At 45.9% G+C, this 21,793-nt stretch overlaps 1 protein-coding gene across 20 annotated transcripts in view; it reads left to right on the top strand.

The window, feature by feature from the left end:
• MSI2 (musashi RNA binding protein 2) overlaps nt 1-21,793 on the top strand; it is a 419,652-nt gene that overhangs the window by 123,002 nt on the left and 274,857 nt on the right. The window lies entirely within an intron of this gene.

The raw sequence follows: 21,793 nt of genomic DNA, 5'->3' as shown, positions 1-21,793 counted from the left end.
AGTTGGAGGAGAGCCGGTCTTGTGGATGCAAGCAGGAATGGTACCCCTTTGGCTAAGCAAGGTCTTGCATTTGGATGGGAGGCTACTTGGGAGTGCTGTAGGATATTGACCACTGGGGATGGGGCCGGTGGAAGAACATTTTCCTTGGTGGAAGAGCATCTTCCTTGGTGGAAGAGCATCTTCCTTGGTGGAAGAGCATCTGAGGTCTCAGGTTCCCTCCCTGGCAGCCTATCCAAGATCGGGCTGGGAGAGAGACTCCTGCCTGCAACCTCGGAGAGGCCGCTGCCAGTCTGTGTAGAAAAAACTGAGCTAGAGGGACCAAGGGTCTGACTCCGTAGAAGGCAGCTTCCTGTGTGACATCTGTGGGGAGAAGGACATGCCGCCAGATGGGGGGCAGGGGCAGAGCGCAAGAGCAGAGCTGCTGCTTTGCACAGCGAAGGTTCTAGGTTTAGGCCCTGGCATTTCCCGTCTGAAAGAACCCGGGAGGGCGGGCTGGAAAAGAGTTCCTTGGACAGCTGCTGCCAGTCAGTGTAGAAAATCCTGGGCTGGGTGAACCCGTGGTTTGGCTCTGCCCAAGGCAGCTTCGGGAGGAGAGCTGGCCTGGTGGTAGCAAGCATGACTTGCCCCCTTAGCTAAGCAGGGTCCGCCCTGGTTGCATATGAAAGGGAGACCAGAAGTGTGAGCATTGTAAGATCTTCCCCTCGGGGATGGAGCCACTCTGGGAAGAGCAGAAGGTTCCCACTTCCCTCCCTGGCAGCATCTCCAAGGAGAGAGGGCTGGGAGAGAGACTCCTGCCTGCAACCTTGGAGAAGCCGCTGCTGCCAGTCTGTGAAGACAATACTGAGCTAGGTGGACCAAGGGTCTGATTCAGTATATGGCAGCTTCCTATATTCCCTGAGATCTTTCCTGGCTCTGTACTTGAGATCTTTTTAGGAGAGGAAAGCTGGTCTTGTGGTCGCAAGCATGACTTGTCCCCTTAGCTAAGCAGGGTCCGCCCTGGTTGCATATGAAAGGCAGACTAGAAGTGTGAGCACTGGAAGAGATTCCCCCTCAGGCGATGGAGTCGCTACTCTGGGAAGATCATTTAGGTTCAAAATTCCCTCCCTAGCAGCATCTCCAAGAGAGGGCTGACTGAGATTCCTGCCTGCATCCTCGGAGAAGCCGCTGCCAGTCTGTGAAGACAATACTGACCTAGATGGTCTGACTCAGTACATGGCAGCTTCCTATGTATGTTTCTGAGACTGCTGTCCGAAGCAGAAGCCCTCTGTTGAACCACCCTCCATGCTCCCGTCTGTAACGGATAAGTTTCACTCTGGATCCTAATGCCACCGCAGTGTGAATGTATTCCCTGGACCCCCACCGGAGAAGGGCTGTACCTTAGTAGCAGAGTTGCGGCTTTTGCAAGCGGAAGGTTCGACCCCCCACCCCTCGGAAGCATCTTCAGGTAGGGCAGGGATTCTCAACCTTGGGTCCCCAGATATTATTGGACTTCAGCTCCCATAATCCCCAGCCCCAATGGCCTTTAGTTTGGGATTATGGGAGTTGAAGTCCAACAACATCTGGGGACCCAAGGTTGAGAATCACTGAGGTAGGGTGACTTAGTAAAAGTAACAGTTGCAGAGAAGAAGAAATGGGGCTGATCTGGGTTGCAGAGGGTCCGCTTCCAGCCTGCGTGAGTAGTTCTGGGGTGGTGGTGGGCTGTTCCTAAGGCCCTTAAGCTTGTCTACAGACAGACATTGTGCACACACACACACACACACCCTTTTTATGCCATCTCCCAGGAACTGATTGTTACGCTGACCTCAGCAGATGCTGATCTTCAGAGAAATAAAATATTCCTTTCACTCTACCGATAATCATCTCCACAGGCCTTCAGCTACTGATAAACTCCGATAGGTCTTGCTGTGGCCTTTTCCTATCTTCCGGCTCTATGAGAGGTGGGGAATAAAAGAAGATGGCCGTATCTCCCAGGGAGATCAAGTCCGACATCTTTCACTTCATGAAAGGGATGGGTAGGGTTAACATAAGTCCGCAAGAACATCCCTGTTGGGTCAAGCCCAAGGAGGCCTATCTCGTCCGGCATCCTGTTTCCCACAGTGGCCCACCTTGGAAGCAAGGTGGCCGTCCAAGATGGTGGACACCGTTAAGGAGAGGGGAGCCCCACATCTGGAATGGGGCACAGATCTCCCGCTCAAGCCCTACGGAAATCTGACATCTCTTGCCCAGCCCTGGCGAATTTCAGTGGGATTTGGCCAGGGTAACCAGTGATGCTATCTGCCGCGGTTTCCGGCGTCTGTTTCTGCGCCAAGTGCGTCACATTATCCTGGAGTGACACCAGCCCTGCCGGACGCCTTCCGGTCCTCACTGGTGCCGCTCTGACGCACCAGGTGGAGTTCTATAGGAGAAGCTTCCACGGACGGGACGGCGTCCTATATTTTTAGGGTAGCTTTGGGAAGCCTGGTTTGTGTACACCTTCCTTTGTGGCGAGATAAACTTCTAAATAGTTATTGTGCCAGATTGATAGTTGTTTTGCAAAGCCGTTCATTTTATTTCTCAATGATAATCTTTGATTCCGGCAGGATGGTGTTTACAGCCTGCTGGGCCCTTTATTAAAGGATTATGGCAGCCTTTGAATGTTCCTTCCCCTTAGTTATTGTCAAATCTGCCAAACTCCTCCATCTAGTTTTGAAGTTAATAACAGTTTTGCTGCATGCCTGTTTCCCTGTTTCTCGTGTGCACCCTTGAGGAAGCCTTTTCTTGTTTTGCCATCTGGTGGTTTCGTGCTGAGTCTGAAAATATAGACAGCCAGGCTGAGATCATCCAAGCGATGCAGTGGGGGTTTGGTGCCTCTGTGAAGTGTGTGCCTGTGCGGAGGCATGTGTGCCTTTCCTTGAACACTGTGCCGATTTAAGAAAAAACCCGAAAGCACTTCTTTTGCCTGATCCTCCTAAAGCAGAATACATTCCAAATCTATTATTATTATTATTATTATATCCCGCTCTTCCTCCAAGGAGCCCAGAGCGGTGTACTGCATACTTGAGTTTCTCTTTCACAACAACCCTGTGAAGTAGGCTAGGCTGAGAGAGAAGCGACTGGCCCAGAGTCACCCAGCTAGTCTCATGGCTGAATGGGGATTTGAACTCGGGTCTCCCTGGTTCTAGTCCAGCACTCTAACCACTACACCACGCTGGCTCTTATATACTGGCTCTATATTCTCTTAGTCTCAGTTGGCACATGGTGCATGAATATAATTTAAAAAGCAAAAGGAAGCCAAAAATCAAGGCTGTCGCCTGGGTAAAAAAAAAAAATTGGCTTGTTAATTGGTCAGCTATTGGATGACATTTGCATGCATTTCTATATGAGTGGGAACCAAACCGTAGAGTTGAACCAAGGAGAGGTATCCTGCACCGTGTGAGAGAGAAGCAAGGATGCCTCTCTCTTAAGGTGGTGCCAGCCGTCTTCAGTTTTGATAAGTAGTTCAATTAAATATCATAATCTAACCCCAAAGTAGTTCAATTAAATATCATAATCTGTCTTAGTTATATGGGCAGCACCTTTTTAGTCTATAAAAGTTTTAGAAGATCTAACCCCGGGGTTCTCAAATTTGGGGTCCCCATAGGTTGTTGGACTACAGTTCCCATCATCCCCAGACTGCCAAAGGAGTCATGGTCAAACTAAGTCTGGGGGCCCCAAGTCTGAGAACTCCTGATCTAACGGATTAATCAGTTAAATGTTGCAGCACAAGGCTTGTCTCCACGAAGGGTCCGGTAGTGGTCGTGTGTAGGATGGCACCACTGTTGTTTTTCCTTTTCCAAAACCACTCAGTTTCAATCTGAGGGTCCTTGTATTTAGTTATTTTCTCCAATTGTTTTTTTGTTGACTCGTATAATTGGTTTATATTGTATTGTTGTATTGTATTATTTGTTTGTTATTTCTCTGTGTAAACCACCCTGAGCCATTTTTGGAAGGGCGGTATAGAAATTGAATTAATGATGATGATGATGATGCTGATGTTGCTGTTATGCTGTTATTCTTGCTGTTATGACAGTTCGAGAACTTGATGTTGAGGATGGATAGAAGTCCTCCGTAGTAATGTGCAGAGAGGGAGGCTACCCTATTTATTTATTTATTTATTTATTTATTTATTTATTTATTTATTTATTTATTAATTAATTAAACATTTGATATACCACCCACTCTGAAGACTGGGCGGTGTACAAAAACATGCAAAACAAGACAGCATTAAAATTACAATCTAAATAAAACTAAAGTAACTAACAGAGGGGGAGAAGAAAAAAAGATAAACGGCAGGGTAAAAGCCTGGCGAAAAAGAAAAGTCTTCAATAAAGCTTTAAAAATCGACAAAGAAGGAGCTAAACCAGGGATTCTCAAACTTGGGTCCTCAGGTGTTATTGGACTTCAACTCCCATAATCCCCAGCCTCAGTGGCCTTTGGTTGGGGATTATGGGAGTTGAAGTCCAATAACACCTGAGGACCCAAGGTTGAGAATCACTGAGCTAAACGAATCTGCAGGGGAAGGGAATTCCAGAGAAGTGGGGCGGCAACCTAGCGTCCCGAACCTCTTGGAAATCGGGGACCGACAAAAGGGCCATCTGAGCAGATCTGACCGGACGGGATATAACTGGATGGGAGAGGCGGGTCTGTAGGTAAACAGGTGCCAAACCCCGCAAGGCTCTGAAGGTCAAAACTAGGACCTGAAACTGAACTCGGTAGTGAATAGGCAACCAGTGCAATGACTGCAGGAGAGGGGTTACCCCGTCATATTTTCTGGCACTCATAAGTAAATGAGCTGCTGCCTTCTGGACCCGTTGTAGCTTTCCGATCGCCCTCCAAGGTAACCCTAGATAGAGGGCGTTACAATAATCTATTATTCATCTATTGAAGTACAGGTGAAACTCAGAAAATTAGAATATCGGGCAAAAGTCCATTAATTTCAATAATGCAAATTAAAAGGTGAAACTGATCTATGAGACAGACGCATTACATGCAAAGCGAGATAAGTCCAGCCTTAATTGGTTATCATTGTGATGATCATGGCGTACAGCTCATGAGAACCCCAAATCCACCATCCCAGAAAATGAGAATATTACATGGAACCCAGAAGACAAGGATGGTAGAATAGAACAATATCGGACTTCTGAAAAGTAGAAGCATGCCTATGTATTCAGTCCTTGGTTGGGGCCCCTTTGGCAGCAATGACTGCCTCCATGCGGTGTGGCATGGATGCTCTCAGCCTGTGGCTCTGCTGAGGTGTTATGGAAGACCAGGATGCTTCCTTAGCGGCCTTCAGCTCTTCTGCATTGTTTGCTCTCATGTCTCTCATCCTTCTCTCGGCAATGCCCCATAGATTCTCTATGGGGTCAGGTCAGGCAAGTTTGCTGGCCAATCAAGCACAGTACACTGTATACTTTTCAGAGTTCCAATATTGTTGATAACCAATGAAGGCTGGACTTATCTCGCTTTGCATGTAATGTGTCTGTCTCATATATCAGTTTCACCTTTTAATTTGCATGACTGAAATTAATGGACTTTTGCACGATATTCTAATTTTCCGAGTTTCACCTGTAGACCCCTAGCACGTCTGTCAACCACGGGATGTCAGACCTTCGTCTTAAGATCCTTGGCAATATGATTTTTTTAAAAAAAAATGCATGCCAGGTGCGCTCTTCCGATGTAGGTGTGTAACTGACACAGTACTGAGCAACGTATTCAGCCATCCATATTGATGGAGTAACTAGAACACTTTTAATAGGATTACTCCCGTGGGTTGAATTGCAGCTTCAGATAAACCAGGTGTGCTTCCCAAGAGTTCAGAGGCAGATTCAGGGAACAAATCCGGCGATCTCTGGCTCTCCTTGGTGCCAACACTATACTTAGGATGCACAGAGAAACATAAAATGTGGGCCTGCGTATGTGAGAGAGAGAATATGATGCCTCCCTATCAGCATTCCCCCGAACAGAGCAGTCCAGATGTTGTTGACTACAACTCCCAGCATCCCCAGCTGGGATGGCCTTGGGCTGGGAATTGTGGGAATTGTAGTCCCCAACATCTGGGATTCCCTGTTAGAGGGGACACTGGTCCCTGCGTTTCTCCTCTCTTCTTGGGAGGAACTCCTTGTTTTGCTGAACTCCTGCAGGGGGAAAAAACCTGGCCCTTGCTTGGGGGCTGGCAATTTTTATACTTTTATATGGGGAGCTGTGTAATTAGTTGGGAAGACAGCTTCTGCTTAGTCAGTGGTTTATCCTAATCGGCTTTGGCTTTTCCCAACAAGAAAGTGAGCTTATTTTGCTAAGCTGAAACAACTCTGCTCCCTTTGTTCCTGACTTTTTATTGTCTCGTTCCCCTCGTTCTGTTTCCCGGCCAAAGCTTTGTTTCATTAGGCTTACGAGTCATTTCCAAGCGAGCGGGCTGCTACAATTGGGCCTTTATACCCCTAGCTGCCCTCTTTCCCATGTCCTTTTGGGTCTGTGTCAAGACGCCGCTCTCTGACGGCAAAAGTTTCGACTCCTGTTACATTTTTAAGCCTGCCCTCCTCCCAAGGAGGTCACATCCTTCTCCAAACAGCCCTGAGAGCTCGCTCGGGCTGAGAGCAGAGAAGCAGCCCGAGGTCACCCAGTGAGTTTCGTGGCTGAGTGGGGAGGTGTTTGAGCCTGGCTCTACTACAGGCGAAACTCGGAAAATTAGAATATCGTGCAAAAGTCCATTAATTTCAGTCATGCAAATTAAAAGGTGAAACTGATCTATGAGACAGACGCATTACATGCAAAGCGAGATAAGTCAAGCCTTAATTTGTTAGAATTGTGATGATCATGGCGTACAGCTCATGAAAACCCCAAATCCACAATCCCAGAAAATTAGAATATTCCATGGAACCCAGAAGACAAGGATTGTAGACTAGAACAATATCGGACCTCCGAAAAGTATACAGTGTACTGTGCTTGATTGGCCAGCAAACTCGCCTGACCTGACCCCATAGAGAATCTATGGGGCATTGCCAAGAGAAGGATGAGAGACATGAGACCAAACCATGCAGAAGAGCTGAAGGCCGCTAATGAAGCATCCTGGTCTTCCATAACACCTCCTCAGTGCCACAGGCTGAGAGCATCCATGCCACGCCGCATGGAGGCAGTCATTGCTGCCAAAGGGGCCCCAACCAAGGACTGAATACATATGCATGCTTCTACTTTTCAGAGGTCCGATATTGTTCTCTTTTTCAATCCTTGTCTTCTGGGTTCCATGCAATTTTCTGGGATTGTGGATTTGGGGTTTTCATGAGCTGTGCGCCATGATCATCACAATTCTAACAAATTAAGGCTTGACTTATCTCGCTTTGCATGTAATGCGTCTGTCTCATAGATCAGTTTCACCTTTTAATTTGCATGACTGAAATTAATGGACTTTGGCACGATATTCTAATTTTCCGAGTTTCACCTGTAGTTTTTGCTCCTGCTCAGAGCAAAAACCAAACAGCAGAGGCTTGTTCAACCTCTGCTTCAAATCCTCCAGCACTTCACTCTGCCACTTCATGAGGCAGACAGTTCCCCTGTCAAACTGCTCTTGTCGTTGGGGGATTCCTTCTGACGCGTAACCTGTCTCTGCTTCCTTCTCATCTCGGTCCTCAGGAGCAACAGAGAACGGGTCAGTTCCCCCTCCTATATAACAGCTCTTCGGATATTTGAAGAGGGCGATCCTATTCCCCCTTTATTCTCCATTTCTCCACACTCCAACCACGAGCCACACTGGTCTCTCTTCTGCTTCCAAGCTGCTTTTTACCTTTAAAAGTACATGCATTTAAAAGTGCGCTCTCACGAAATCCGGTTCTCTGATTTCAAGTGCCTGAGTAGCCATGTCTAGATACGGAGGCCAGAAATGCTGGTTGGTTAAAGCCGCTGGGTTCCAAGTCTATTCCTACCCACCCCTCCGCCTTCCGTCCCTTTTTCCCCCAGTCATGCAAAATCTCCTTGTAAGAAGGGCTGAGTTCAGCTTCTGCCGCTGCATTCTTCTGAATTAAGAGGCTTACAGAATTATTCCCACCCCACTGTCTGTAAGCAGGACAGTGAGAATGTCAAAGGTATGTCATAGCCGCTTTGAACTTCCCCGATCTCCGGGACTAGGAGACGGCAGTGTGTGTCCAGCCAATTTCGTTGTGAAATCTGCTTCTCCCCACTGTGCGGAAAAGTATAATGATCTGTGCTTTGCAACCTTTCTTAAAAGATCAGTGACCGCCAGTGCATGTTAAAGACTGCATAAGTGTGTGTGTGTGTGTGTGTGTGTGTGTGTGTGTGTGTGTGTGTGTGTGTGATTCTTGGTGTAGTGGTTAGGGTGCTGGACTAGGACCGGGGAGACCCGAGTTCAAATCCAGGAGAGCTTGACCATGGCCTCCTCCCGCGCAGTATGAGACGATGCCTTTCAGCATCTTCCTAGATCGCTGCTGCCCGATATCGGTGTTGCCTCTATCATCTGGGAAACAGACCAGCAGGGATTCGAACCGGCAACCTCTGCCTTGCTAGTCAAGACATTTCCTCGCTGCGCCCTTAAGTGGCGAAGGGGAAGGGAGGAAGGATTAAATGCTCGCTGTTGCTTTAGGTGTGTCCGAGTTTTAAATGGCAAGGACGGTGGTGTTGCCGGCCCAAAGATCCTGCTAGCGCCAAAGAAAACAAGATGTGCTTCCCTGTTGCTGATATTTTCAACAGATCGCACACATTGGGACGAAAAGGGAGGCATCCTTAGCCCAGCACATGGTATGTCTGTGTGTATAGAATTGTGCACAATAATCTGGGTGTTCTGGGAATGTCCCCAAAGAGCAAGGGAAATAGCCCAAGGAGCTGCTTTCCTTCAGGCCTTCTCGTTGGGCAGCCGTGGAAAGATCACCCCGAGCAAACAGGAGATCTCTGCCTTGTCTGGCACGGATGCCTATTATTATTATTATTATTATTATTATTACATTTCTATCCCGCTCTTCCTCCAAGGAGCCCAGGGCGGTGTACTACATACTTGAGTTTCTCTTTCACAACAACCCTGTGAAGTAGTTTCTCTTTCACAACAACCCTGTGAAGTAGGTTAGGCTGAGAGAGAAGTGACTGGCCCAGAGTCACCCAGCTGGTTTCATGGCTGAAGGGGGATTTGAACTTGGGTCTCCCCGGTCCTAGTCCAGCACTCTAGCCACTACACCATGCTGGCTCTGAATAATATTAAGCCCTCCAAAGGTTTATTTTCCCCTGCGGCTCAGGGCCCTCCAAAGATGTCATTATCATAGGGCTGTTCGCGTGAGAAAGGAAGGCCTTCTCTCCTCTGGTTCACTGCAGGTTCGTTTTGGAATTCCACCTACAGCGGTTGGCCTTATATTGAGGCCAGCCAATGTTCAAAGACTGGTGGTCCTCCGAGCCATGAAGGCTGATATAGCCTAAAGTGGGCACAAAACTAGCCCCCAAACATTTCCTCTGCCACACACTGAAATGCAGACTTTTACTGTCTGGACGGGTACACTTAAATTTAAACAACAACAATATACTTCTCTGCTCAGAAATCATTTTTTCCCCTAAATCTTGACTACTTGTTCACATTTCAAGATGCTATGTTTAAGCATAAACTCTTTTGTGGATCTTGAACTCTTAAACTTAAGAGTTCAAGTCAGTTGCATTCAGAGTAAAATAGTCAAAGTCTGGACTCAAGGTTATTATATGTAATGACCGGAGTCTCCAAAAAGGTTTTAATTTGCAACAGAGAAACTGTGTGGGTGTTTTTGTTTTTGATTTGTGCATGGCTGCTGCTAACCTTCATGGTGCTTACAGAAGCCTTCAAGAAACTGACGGTGGCCGTAACTGGTGTATCATCATTTTATTATTTGTCCTATCCCTTTGGGTTGAGGGGTTTGGGCTGGAAACGTAAGTAGTTTTGTATTGCTACCCATGAGTTTGTTCCCCACGACTTCATATCAGAATGGCAGCAGCAGAATTAGGACCCTTGAGATGACGGACCTTAAACTTTGGAAACCTCCGACTGAGGACGTATGAAAACCTCCATCTTTTGCTGGGATCTAGAAGGGTCTTAGATCAGGTAGAGTTGCCATGCCTCCTGGAATTTTGGATTTCACCCAGATTTTAAGCATCTCGCCCAGGTTGCTTAGCCCATCCGGATTTCGGCATTCATTGAAAAAAGAAAAGAAAAGAAAAAGCTAAGCTCTAGCCCTTGTAAAAGCAGAGTTGTGGAGCAAAACGTGCAGTCACTCTTCTGCTCAGAAATTAGTTCAAAGCCCATTTACAGGCTATGCAAATTAGGCACCTGGATTTGGAAAGCCAGGACGTGGCAACCCTACATCCAGCTTTGGGTTGATTTGGGCCCTGTGGATACTTTTCTTGAATTATGCGATGCTCTGCTCTTCTTCATACTACAGTCATGTTTTGCTTCTGTAGCGTGTGGTTTTGGGAAAGCCGTGGATAAAGAGCGAAAACAAAATGGTGCCAGGAGGTTTCAGGAGGCGATCGTGGCACACAGTCATTGGGCGTGGCGTGGAGTCTGGGTTGAGGTAGGTAGAGCCAATCCACCTTGGACAGTTGCTGCGGTCGGGGAGGCCAAGCAGTGCTTCCCACCTGGGTGTGGTTGTCCACCTCTTCTGGAATTGGCCACTTAGCTCTGGTTGCACTGCGCCTCTTCCATCGAGAGTGCTTCGGACTTCTTGGAAAACAGAAACACCAAGGTTTCTCTCAAAAGGCGAGGGGAGGAAGGCTCTCAACGCGGAGCGCAGGATAATGTGGCAATGCCTTGCTGTCACCTTCCAGAGTGTTAACATCCCGCTTCAAGTGCTTGTTTCTACCTCTCCTTCTTTTAGCCGACCCTTTGGGGTCTGAATACTCGGAAGAGCAGGGAGCGTTCTGAAAGCGAGGGAGCTCTTCCGTTGGCTGAGAGGAGGGGGGCTCTGTGGGAAAGCAGTGCGCCACGGAAACGGGTATAATGATACCTCTTCCGACTTGCAAGCAAATGGTCATAAATCAGCCACTTATTACCTGCTCAAGTGCCTTGATAGATACAGCCTGTCTGAGGTGGGGAGGCTTTTAGGAAATTGCCAACATTATCTCCTCTCTGGCGGCCTGCAGATCTTATAAATGTAAATGTAACTGCTATCTTGTGTATCTGCCGCACGGCTCCGTTTGGGGTACCAGGATGGCTTTCCAAAATGTCGGCCCGGTTTGTGTATTTGCTGTGCCGAAAGAAAGAAAGAAGGAAGGAAGGAAGGATGGAAAGAAAGAAAGAAGGAAGGATAGAAAGAAAGAAAGAAGGAAGGATAGAAAGAAAGAAAGAAGGAAGGATAGAAAGAAAGAAAGAAGGAAGGATAGAAAGAAAGAAAGAAGGAAGGAAGGATAGAAAGAAAGAAAGAAGGAAGGATAGAAAGAAAGAAGGAAGGAAGGAAGGATAGAAAGAAAGAAGGAAGGAAGGATAGAAAGAAAGAAAGAAGGAAGGAAGGATAGAAAGAAAGAAAGAAGGAAGGAAAGAAAGAAAGAAAGAAGGAAGGAAGGATAGAAAGAAAGAAAGAAGGAAGGATAGAAAGAAAGAAAGAAGGAAGGAAGGATAGAAAGAAAGAAAGAAGGAAGGAAGGATAGAAAGAAAGAAAGAAGGAAGGAAGGATAGAAAGAAAGAAAGAAGGAAGGATAGAAAGAAAGAAAGAAAGAAGGAAGGATAGAAAGAAAGAAAGAAGGAAGGAAGGATAGAAAGAAAGAAAGAAGGAAGGATAGAAAGAAAGAAAGAAGGAAGGAAGGATAGAAAGAAAGAAAGAAGGAAGGATAGAAAGAAAGAAAGAAGGAAGGAAGGATAGAAAGAAAGAAGGAAGGATAGAAAGAAAGAAAGAAGGAAGGATAGAAAGAAAGAAAGAAGGAAGGATAGAAAGAAAGAAAGAAGGAAGGAAGGATAGAAAGAAAGAAAGAAGGAAGGATAGAAAGAAAGAAAGAAGGAAGGATAGAAAGAAGGATGGATAGAAAGAAAGAAAGAAGGAAGGAAGGATAGAAAGAAAGAAAGAAGGAAGGAAGGATAGAAAGAAAGAAGGATGGAAAGAAAGAAAGAAAGAAGGATGGAAAGAAAGAAAGAAGGAAGGAAGGAAAGAAAGAAAGAAAGAAGGAAGGATAGAAAGAAAGAAAGAAGGATGGAAAGAAAGAAAGAAAGAAAGAAGGATGGAAAGAAAGAAAGAAAGAAAGAAGGATGGAAAGAAAGAAAGAAAGAAAGAAGGAAGGAAGGAAGGATAGAAAGAAAGAAAGAAGGAAGGATGGAAAGAAAGAAGGAAGGAAGGATAGAAAGAAAGAAAGAAGGATGGAAAGAAAGAAAGAAGGAAGGATAGAAAGAAAGAAAGAAAGAAGGATAGAAAGAAAGAAAGAAGGATGGAAAGAAAGAAAGAAGGAAGGATGGAAAGAAAGAAAGAAAGAAGGAAGGATAGAAAGAAAGAAAGAAGGAAGGAAGGAAGGATAGAAAGAAAGAAAGAAGGAAGGATGGAAAGAAAGAAAGAAGGAAGGATGGAAAGAAAGAAGGAAGGATGGAAAGAAAGAAAGAAGGAAGGATGGAAAGAAAGAAAGAAGGATGGAAAGAAAGAAAGAAAGAAAGAAGGAAGGATGGAAGGATAGAAAGAAAGAAGGAAGGAAGGATAGAAAGAAAGAAAGAAGGATGGAAAGAAAGAAAGAAGGAAGGATAGAAAGAAAGAAAGAAAGAAGGATAGAAAGAAAGAAAGAAGGATGGAAAGAAAGAAAGAAGGAAGGATGGAAAGAAAGAAAGAAGGAAGGATGGAAAGAAAGAAAGAAAGAAAGAAGGAAGGATAGAAAGAAAGAAAGAAGGAAGGAAGGAAGGATGGAAAGAAAGAAAGAAGGAAGGATGGAAAGAAAGAAAGAAGGAAGGATGGAAAGAAAGAAAGAAGGAAGGATGGAAAGAAAGAAAGAAGGAAGGATGGAAAGAAAGAAAGAAGGAAGGATGGAAAGAAAGAAAGAAGGAAGGATAGAAAGAAAGAAAGAAGGAAGGAAGGATAGAAAGAAAGAAAGAAGGAAGGAAGGATAGAAAGAAAGAAAGAAGGAAGGAAGGATAGAAAGAAAGAAGGAAGGAAAGAAAGAAAGAAAGAAAGAAAGAAAGAAAGAAGGAAGGATAGAAATTAAGTCAGAAAGAAAGAAGGAAGGAAGGATAGAAAGAAAGAAAAGGAAGGAAGGAAGGAAGCTTCCCAGAGCGGCTCCATCCCCTGAGGGGAAGATCTTCCAGTGCTCACACTTCTAGTCTCCCATTCAAATGCAACCAGGGCAGACCCTGCTTAGCTAAGGGGAGAGGTCATGCTGGCTGCCAGAAGACCCGCTCTCCTCCCTAGACCAGCTCTCCTCGAATCACAACACAAAACAAGAAATACAAAATGCACTACAAGACATTTTAAATACTTTTTTTTAAAAAAAATCAGCTTTTAAGAGCCTGAGTGAACAGGGACACCAACAGCCACTGTTTTTATATGGTAAAACTAAGGAATGCACATAAAAAAAATCTTGGGCCGTGTCCTGGCCAAGTCATTGCTCAGGCAGAGTTTATGCCCAAGGAATTCTGGGGCAACAGAGCCTATTTTTCTTGGTTTTTAATTGTGTTTTTTAAAAGAGAGCTCGGGACTGTTTGTGGTGCTCCTTATTAGCAACATTTCCTGGGAAATCGGTTAACTTTCTTCTGGCTCAATGACTTGATGGGTCCAGTGTCCAAGTTTTAAAACAAGTTTTAAAACATGGTATAGAAATTGAATAATAATAATAATAATAATAATAATAATAATAATAATAATAATAATATGCTAGACTTTCAGTGACAAACTAAAACTGTACCTGTGCTTTTAAGTGTCCTTTCCAAGTTCTCTCTTGCATATTATGGTCTCTCTTTTTTATTATTTGGTCTCACAAATAATAGTGATATTTATATATAGCTTTTCAAGTGGTTTGCATAGCAAGAGGAACGAGAAAACGGCTCCCTTTCCCGGCAGCGGGCTTCCAGCCTAAAAAGAAACACCCGGGAGACAGCAATGGCCACTTAACTGGGAATCGATAGAAATATGGAATGAAATATGTATTTATTATGTATTTAATTTATATACTGCCTGGCTCCAAAGGTTCTAGGCGGTTAGAAAAATCTATATGAAAAAGCCCCACTTGGAAGGTTCTCTTTGCCCGGTTAACAGGGGTTAATAAATCTGGTTTGACTCTACCAAGTTCTGTGGAAATTAGTAGGGCTAACATTAGTCTGGATTAACGTATCTCATTGATTTCCGTGGTGCTTGGTTGTGACCACTGTATTTACCCAAATAGAAGGCGACTCTGAATTTTAGACGGTGCTTTAAAAAGACAGAGGTTTAATACCTGCTTTTACCCATTTAACAGGGAAGAAATGGGGAGAACCTCGTCTTGGATTCAGATCAATATTGCGACTAGTTTGTTTAAAAGGCAAGCTGCGAAATCCCCTCGTTTTGAAGAGGTGAATGTGTGCTTGTCTTGGCTTCATGGGGGAAATCCATCGATACCTGTACTTTTGTCTACCTTTCCTTTTAACGCGCCATTTGTTTTACGCCCCTATAAAATCAATCTCCCGAAATGGGGACAAGGGCAAAGTAGCTCAGGTAGAAAACCAATTTAGGTAATCTAAACAGAAGGCGGATTAGCTATCGCTTAATCTGAAACAAGTCCCGGGCACACGTGGTCGGGCTGGCATCTACCCACTGCTGGTGACCTTTCCCGGAGTTATATTTGGGCTAAATAGCAATTAATGGTGCGGCTTGATGTCCGTCCCTCTTGCAGATCTAATTTGCGCTTCTGAATTTGCCCCGTTGCGGACTGGGTTGCTGTTCGGCAGCGAGGCTCACGTGGCTGCTACGGTCATGAGTGGGAGACGGAAAGAAATTGAGTTGCATATCGTTCACACAGCTTGCCTAGCATTTCCCCGTGTGTTGGGGCTATCGCGCTCTTCCCGTGTACGCTGAGCCTGGTAGAAAGACAGACAAGAAGTGTGCGAGCCGGTGTCCTGGTGGGATTAAAAAAAAAAACACCCTTGCAGTGTCCGCTTTGGCTATTGCAGCTGGGGATTATGGGGGTTGTAGTCAACAACACATGGGACTTTTTCACACCCAGCTTTTAGTCCACATCTCCTCTGGAATGGAGTGGGTGCGTCCACATATCGGCCAGATTTACCCCGAAGTCCCTGTGAATTCTCGGGCAGCACTTCCCACCCGATCCGGGTTTTTCATTGCGCGTTAGAGTGTACCCCGATTCATATCCGATCCGGGGTTAAAGCAAATCCACTTTTTGTGACGGCTTTTGGGGGGCAACTTTGAACCCAGGTAGCCAGATTTGGCTTTTAAAAAGCCAAATTCTGGCTTACGGCCCATTTGACCCACGAGGATACCCCCTTAGGTTCTGGCCGCCCTGCTTCGAACTCACAGTAAAGCCTGCTAACTGAACCACCAGGCACCTTTTAAAAGTGGTGATTCTCTTGTATTTAGCAGGGGGGAGCAGCTGGCCCTCTCCGTCCCCCATCACATCATCCCTCCAGTGGCTGTCGTCGGGGTGTCTGTCTTACGTTTCTTTTTTAGATTGCGAACCCTTTGGGGAGAGGGAGCCGTTTCGTTTGTTTATTTATATCGAGGCAAACCACTTTGGGAACTTGGGTTGAAAAGCGGGGTATCGTGATTTGCCGTCGTCGTCACCGCCAGTAAACCCACGGGTAAATGCCACGGGACTACCTCTCCCATCGCTTGCCTCCGCCACTCAGAGCCTTGCAGTCGGTTATTTTGCAGTCCGGCCTGGTGCTGGCAAGGTAGAGGTTCTGCAGGTGAAACCGTAACCCAGAGCGGGGGAAAGATCTCTCCCTGCGAGCCGGGCTTTGATTTCGGAGCTCTACCGGCGCTGTGAAGATCATGGTTTTTTTCTGTCAAACGTGATGTTTATTTCCAAATAGACCTCGCCAACCCTTTGATTTGGGCATGGAGATGATGAAGAAGCAGGATCTCTGCCAGCGGGGAACACCGGTTTTCTCTCAAGACCGTACAGCCGGATCGGCTTCAACGCATGGATTTGCCCAGACCCTTGGTCTGCCTAATTCAGCGTTGCCTACACTTACAAGCAGTGGCTTTCCAGGGTTCTTGGCACAGGTCTTTCCCAGCCCTACAGGGAGATTCCAGAGACCGGGGTAACCCCTGCTAACTGAGCAAAGAGGCACCCTTTAAAGTGGCGATTCTCTTGCATTTTGTAGGAGGAGAGCAACCGGCCCTCTCCATCCCCAGCACAACATCCCTCCGAGAAGCCAATGGGCCAGAGCGGAGGGCATGCCCTCTCTCCTGCTGCTGTTGCGATAGTGAGCCTGAATTCTCTCCTCTGCCAAGCAAGGTCCACTGTTGGCTTGCATTTGGATGGGGGAGTATATGTGAATATTCCCCTTTGGGGATGAGGCTGTAGCTCAACTGAAGGGCATCTGCTTTGCAGGCTGGAGGTCCCAGGTCTAATTTCTGCAGCGTCTCCAAGTAGAGCTGGGGGAGACCTCTGAGCCTGTAATATTTTTCTGAGCCCCTGCCAGTCAGTGATGATAGTTCTGAGCTAGATGGGCTAATAGTCGGACTCAGTAGATGGCAGCTTCCTATGCCCCTATCACTTCCCACTCCACTTTGACTTCAGAGGATGGGGCCGCTCTGGGAAGAGCACCTGCATTGCTTGCATTCAGAAGGTCCCAAGTCCGTGTCTCCAAGATCGGGCTGGGAGAGAGACTCCTGCCTGCAGCCTCGGAGAAGCCGCTGCCAGTCTGTGAAGACAATACTGAGCTAGATAGACCAATGGTCTGACTCAGTAGATGGCAGCTTCCTATATTCCCTAATATCATTCCTGGCTCTGTACTTGAGATCTTTTTAGGAGAGGAAAGCTGGACTTGTGGTCGCAAGCATGACTTGTCCCCTTAGCTAAGCAGGGTCTGCCCTGGCTTGCATATGAAAGGGAGACTAGAAGTGTGAGCAGCCCTGGAAGAGATTCCCCCTCAGGGGATGGAGCCGCTCTGGGAAGAGCAGAAGGTTCCCAGTTCCCTCCCTGGCAGCATCTCCAAGATAGGGCTGAGAGAGACTCCTGCCTGCAACCTTGGAGAAGCCGCTGCCAGTCTGTGAAGACAATACTGAGCTAGGTGGACCAAGGGTCTGACTCAGTATATGGCAGCTTCCTATATTCCCTAATATCATTCCTGGCTCTGTACTTGAGATCTTTTTAGGAGAGGAGAGCTGGTCTTGTGGTCGCAAGCATGACTTGTCCCCTTAGCTAAGCAGGGTCTGCCCTGGCTTGCCTATGAAAGGGAGACTAGAAGTGTGAGCACTGGAAGAGATTCCCCCTCAGGGGATGGAGCCGCTCTGGGAAGAGCTGAAGGTTCCACGTTCCCTCCCTGGCAGCATCTCCAACGAGATCGGGCTGGGAGAGAGACTCCTGCCTGCCACCTTGGAGAAGCCGCTGCCAGTCTGTGAAGTCAATACTGAGCGAGGTGGACCAAGGGTCTGACTAGATCTAAGGCTGCCCCCTACATACCCACAGCTCTTTGCTTTCTGGAACGGGCCCCAACCAAAGCACAACGTTTGAGTTCTCGCCTGAAGGCCGTCTGGCCCCATCGCTTCTCCAAAAGCCGTCGCTCCGATGCCGAGAGAGCATTGCCTCCCTAATGATAACAAGCTCTTGACTTCCCCTCGGAGACTAATTCATCCCGCAGATGTTTGCTTGGTTTTGGCAATCTTATCACTTGCAGCTTGGGGTGATGACACTCAACTGGATGCCGTTGCAATAAAAGAAGCGTGAACTTGGCCTGTTGGTGTGCTTTTTGTGGGTGGTTGGCTTCTGAGGTATAATCGTATATGAAAAATGGTCTTGCTGATCCCGTTCGCCGAGGACCCTTTCAGACATCTGTAGACCAGGAGCTGGTTTCCTGAGAGCAAGCTCTGGCGAGTGTCTTTCATCCATGCTGACAGTTTTAATGTTCCCTCCTCGGCAGTTCTGTGGTTTCCACCCTTTCGCTGAATGCCACTTTCTGAGCAATTACTCTCCGCTCCGCTTCCGAATGATCCTTCTGGCCTTCCCTTGTAGATGGGCACAGTTTTGCAACCTGTGAATCGCAAAGGAGAACTAGCCTTCAGACTAGGGAGCGTTTTGCAACGTTGGTAATGGCTGCAAAGAACACGCACGGCTCTCTTTGACAACTCCGAGAGAGAAATGACTTCACTCGGTTCATATCCCTTGGAGGCCGCAGTAGGAATTTAGGGGCTGCCTGTTGGGCAGTCTAGCCATTCTCTGCTTTTGGAGTTTGTAATTTGGGTTTCTTTCTTTTTCTTGAATGCAAGGCTTTTGTCCAAGCGCCTGGATTTCGACTCTAGTAAACAGGGACTATTTTGGGAGATTTGTATTTGGGTCTTGGGTGACTCAGAGGTGGCTGAAGAATGTGTCACTGGTGGAGAGGTCACCATACATGTAATTTCTTGGTCCGTAAATAGATATTGATCCAATAGCTGGTGACGGCATTCTCCATTGTCCTACATCACAGAAGGAGAACCTCAGGGCAGCTGGACTGCCTTTTGCATTCCTTTCTGGCCCCTCAAGGTTTCGTCCTCTTCCAAAGAGCTGTTCTTGTAGTATAGCAAGCATGAATTGTCCCCTTTGCTAAGCTGGGTCCACCCTGGTTTGCATTTGAATGTGTGGGCACTGTAAAATATGCCTCTTAGGGGATGGGGCCATTCTGGGCAGAGCCTGCTTGGAAGCGGAAGGTTCCAAGTTTCATCCCGGGCATCTCCAAGATAGGACTGAGGTTCCTGCCTGCAACCTTGGAGAAGCCGCTGCCAGTCTGTGAAGACAATACCAAACTAGATGGACCAAAGGTCTGACTCAGTTTTAGGCATCTTCCCATGTTTCTGTGTTCCTAAAGTTCGGATCAGTTTTGTTAAGTTTAGGTCTGTATTTTCAGTGAGCTATCTAAGGTCTAGATAGACTACCTTTCTAGATAGACGTTGTGTATGTTCTTCTGAATGCTTTCAAGTCTGGGGCCAATATCACACACCCATTATTATTATTATTATTATTATTATTATTATTATTATTATTACATTTATATCCCGCTCTTCCTCCAAGGAGCCCAGAGCGGTGTACTACACACTTGAGTTTCTCTTTCACAACAACCCTGTGAAGTAGGTTAGGCTGAGAGAGAAAAGTGACTGGCCTAGAGTCACCCAGCTAGTTTTATGGCTGAAGGGGGATTTGAACTCGGGTCTCCCTGGTCCTAGTCCAGCACTCTAACCACTACACCACACTGGCTCTTCTCTAGCTGTGGCTAAGGGATTGTAATTGCTCCCTCTTGCAGGTCCTCTCCTCACGTGTGCCCATACTCTCCGCGGGCCTTAATTGATGGGCATACAGCTGCCTTAAACCATGGTTAATGCTAGCCAGTATTTGCAAGCCCGCTTCCAACCCTGGATTGTCGGTTATGATGTGAACCATGGTTAGCATTAACCACGGTTAAAGTGGCTGGGGACACTTGGAGGTATTCACACGTGAGTGGAGAGACAGGGGAAAAGGAGAACACAACCCCATGACCTGCTTCCAGTCTGTTCAGCCATGGTTAGAGTTCAGAAGCATTAAATTTGCACCGAACTGAAGTGTTCTATGTTATCTTGCTAACATTGGCAACGTTGTAAGGTAGGCTGCTGCTATTAAAGGCAAGCAACAATAAGAGGGTAATTATCGCCTGTATATTCAAAACAATATACAAAACCCAAACAGAATCCGGAAGGTCCAATAAATAATGTCGTAACAATCCTCTATACATTTTAATAACAACAAAAGCCCAAAATTATAACAACGAATAGTATGTCTCATGTCGTGGTTGGGGCATGTAACAGTCCAAATCCTCTGTGTAATTGAAAATAGCTGCTCTCATTTGTATATCAATTAAAATATCTATATATATTAGTGTTACAAGAGACAAATTCAGGGTTCATAAAAAGAAGACAGTCCATGGATCCATTAACTGAACCCAGAGGCATTTTTTCAACCCTCGATTGGGCTTCCTCAGTGGCTTGAAGGTGATAAGAAGCAATGTGACATGGATACTAATAAAATAATAAAACAAATTTAAATCATAAGAAACATGTTTAAAGACTACCTATTTGTTTTCTCTTGTCCATATATATTTATGGAAACATGCATTTAAGTACGTTCAGGATTAATATCTTATAGTCATTATAGGTTGCATGCATCTTTTAAGTCCCTTTTGAATGTTTTCTGTGATTACTCTTATTAACTGCACATGGTATAGAACTATTTACGCTCCCAGGGGTCAGTCCTTTTCTGTCCCAAGGAGAGACCAGACCTGCCTATACCCAACTGCTTGGGATGATGACAACATTCCATGGAAGGCTTTTTTATACTAGAGGTTGGTTTTTTTAAAAATGTATTCTCTTTGTTTGAACATATTTGTTAGGATTTTAAATTCATTTTTTAAAAATTGACCGTATCCCATTGTGTTCGATATTTTACTAGAGATGTGTATAGTTAATCGAACCCAACTTTAGGAGACTGAATTCTTATAGTCTTCAAGCCACCGAGGAAGACCAATAGAGGATCAAAAGATGCATCGGGCTTCCATTTAAGGCTATATGGAATGTTCTTCTTATACCAAGGATATACTCCCAAATGTTAGCCAATACTTGGCTGTTTTTGTTTTTTTTTCATATGAGGACTGTTAATTATTCTCTGTGTCTCACTGGGAAAGATTCTATTGAATCTCCAAGACGGACAGTTTTGTTTTATGAACAATGAATTGGTCTTTGTAACACACACAATCACACACACACACACACACACACACACACACACACACACACTCTGACATACACGAGAGCGCCTTCTTCTGTATGATCCCAATTGCACATTGAGGTCATCCAGAGAGGTCATCCATTGCACATTGAGGTCATCCAGAGAGGTCATCCATTGCACATTGAGGTCATCCAGAGAGGTCATCCATTGCACATTGAGGTCCTCCATCTCCAGTAACCACCACCAGCATGTCTGGTGGCGACTTGGAACCGGGCCTTCTCTGTAGCTGCTCCGTGCCTCTGGAATGCACTCCTGGCAGATATCCGTAGTCCGGGTTCGTGGTTGGCCTTCAAGAGAGCCCTAAAGACTTATTTGTTTGCCTTCCTATGTTTTAAAAAATTTTCTTAAGTGTTTTTAATTGGTTATAAATGGCTCTGAACTGTTTCCAATCTGTTTTTGTATTGTTTTAATCAGTTTGTTTTAAATGGTGTTCATTTTTGTTTTTGTTTTACTTCTTGTGTACTGCCCAGAGCCCTTGGATGGGCAGTATAGAAATACAATAAATAAACACACCCATTGTATATATTTATATGAGAACAGCTTTTTTTCCAGTTACATAGAAGATCTGGACTGCTGCATGCCCCTACCACCACAGAAGACCTTTTGGGTTCTTTGGACCCAAAGAAATTGGACCTTTTGGGTTCTGTTTGGATTTTGCTGCTATTAAAGGCCAGCCAGTGAGTACTAGACTGGGGCAAGATTTGAACCCGGGCAAACCTGATCCATAGGTAAAAGGTAAAGTTGTGCCGTGGAGTTGGTGTCGACCACAGAGCCACATGTGGTTTTCCTTGGTAGACTCCCGGAGGTGACAAGCATGAATGGTCCCCTTTGCTAAGCAGGGTCTGCCCTGGCTTACATTTGAATGGGAAACTACATATGTGAGTACTGGAAGATATTCCCCTTAGAG

This window comes from Hemicordylus capensis, chromosome 12, assembly GCF_027244095.1.
Source record: "Hemicordylus capensis ecotype Gifberg chromosome 12, rHemCap1.1.pri, whole genome shotgun sequence".
Classification (NCBI taxonomy): Eukaryota; Metazoa; Chordata; class Lepidosauria; order Squamata; family Cordylidae; genus Hemicordylus; species Hemicordylus capensis.
The sequence above is the reverse complement of the archived record's forward strand: the minus strand, read 5'-3'. Positions and strand labels throughout refer to the sequence as shown.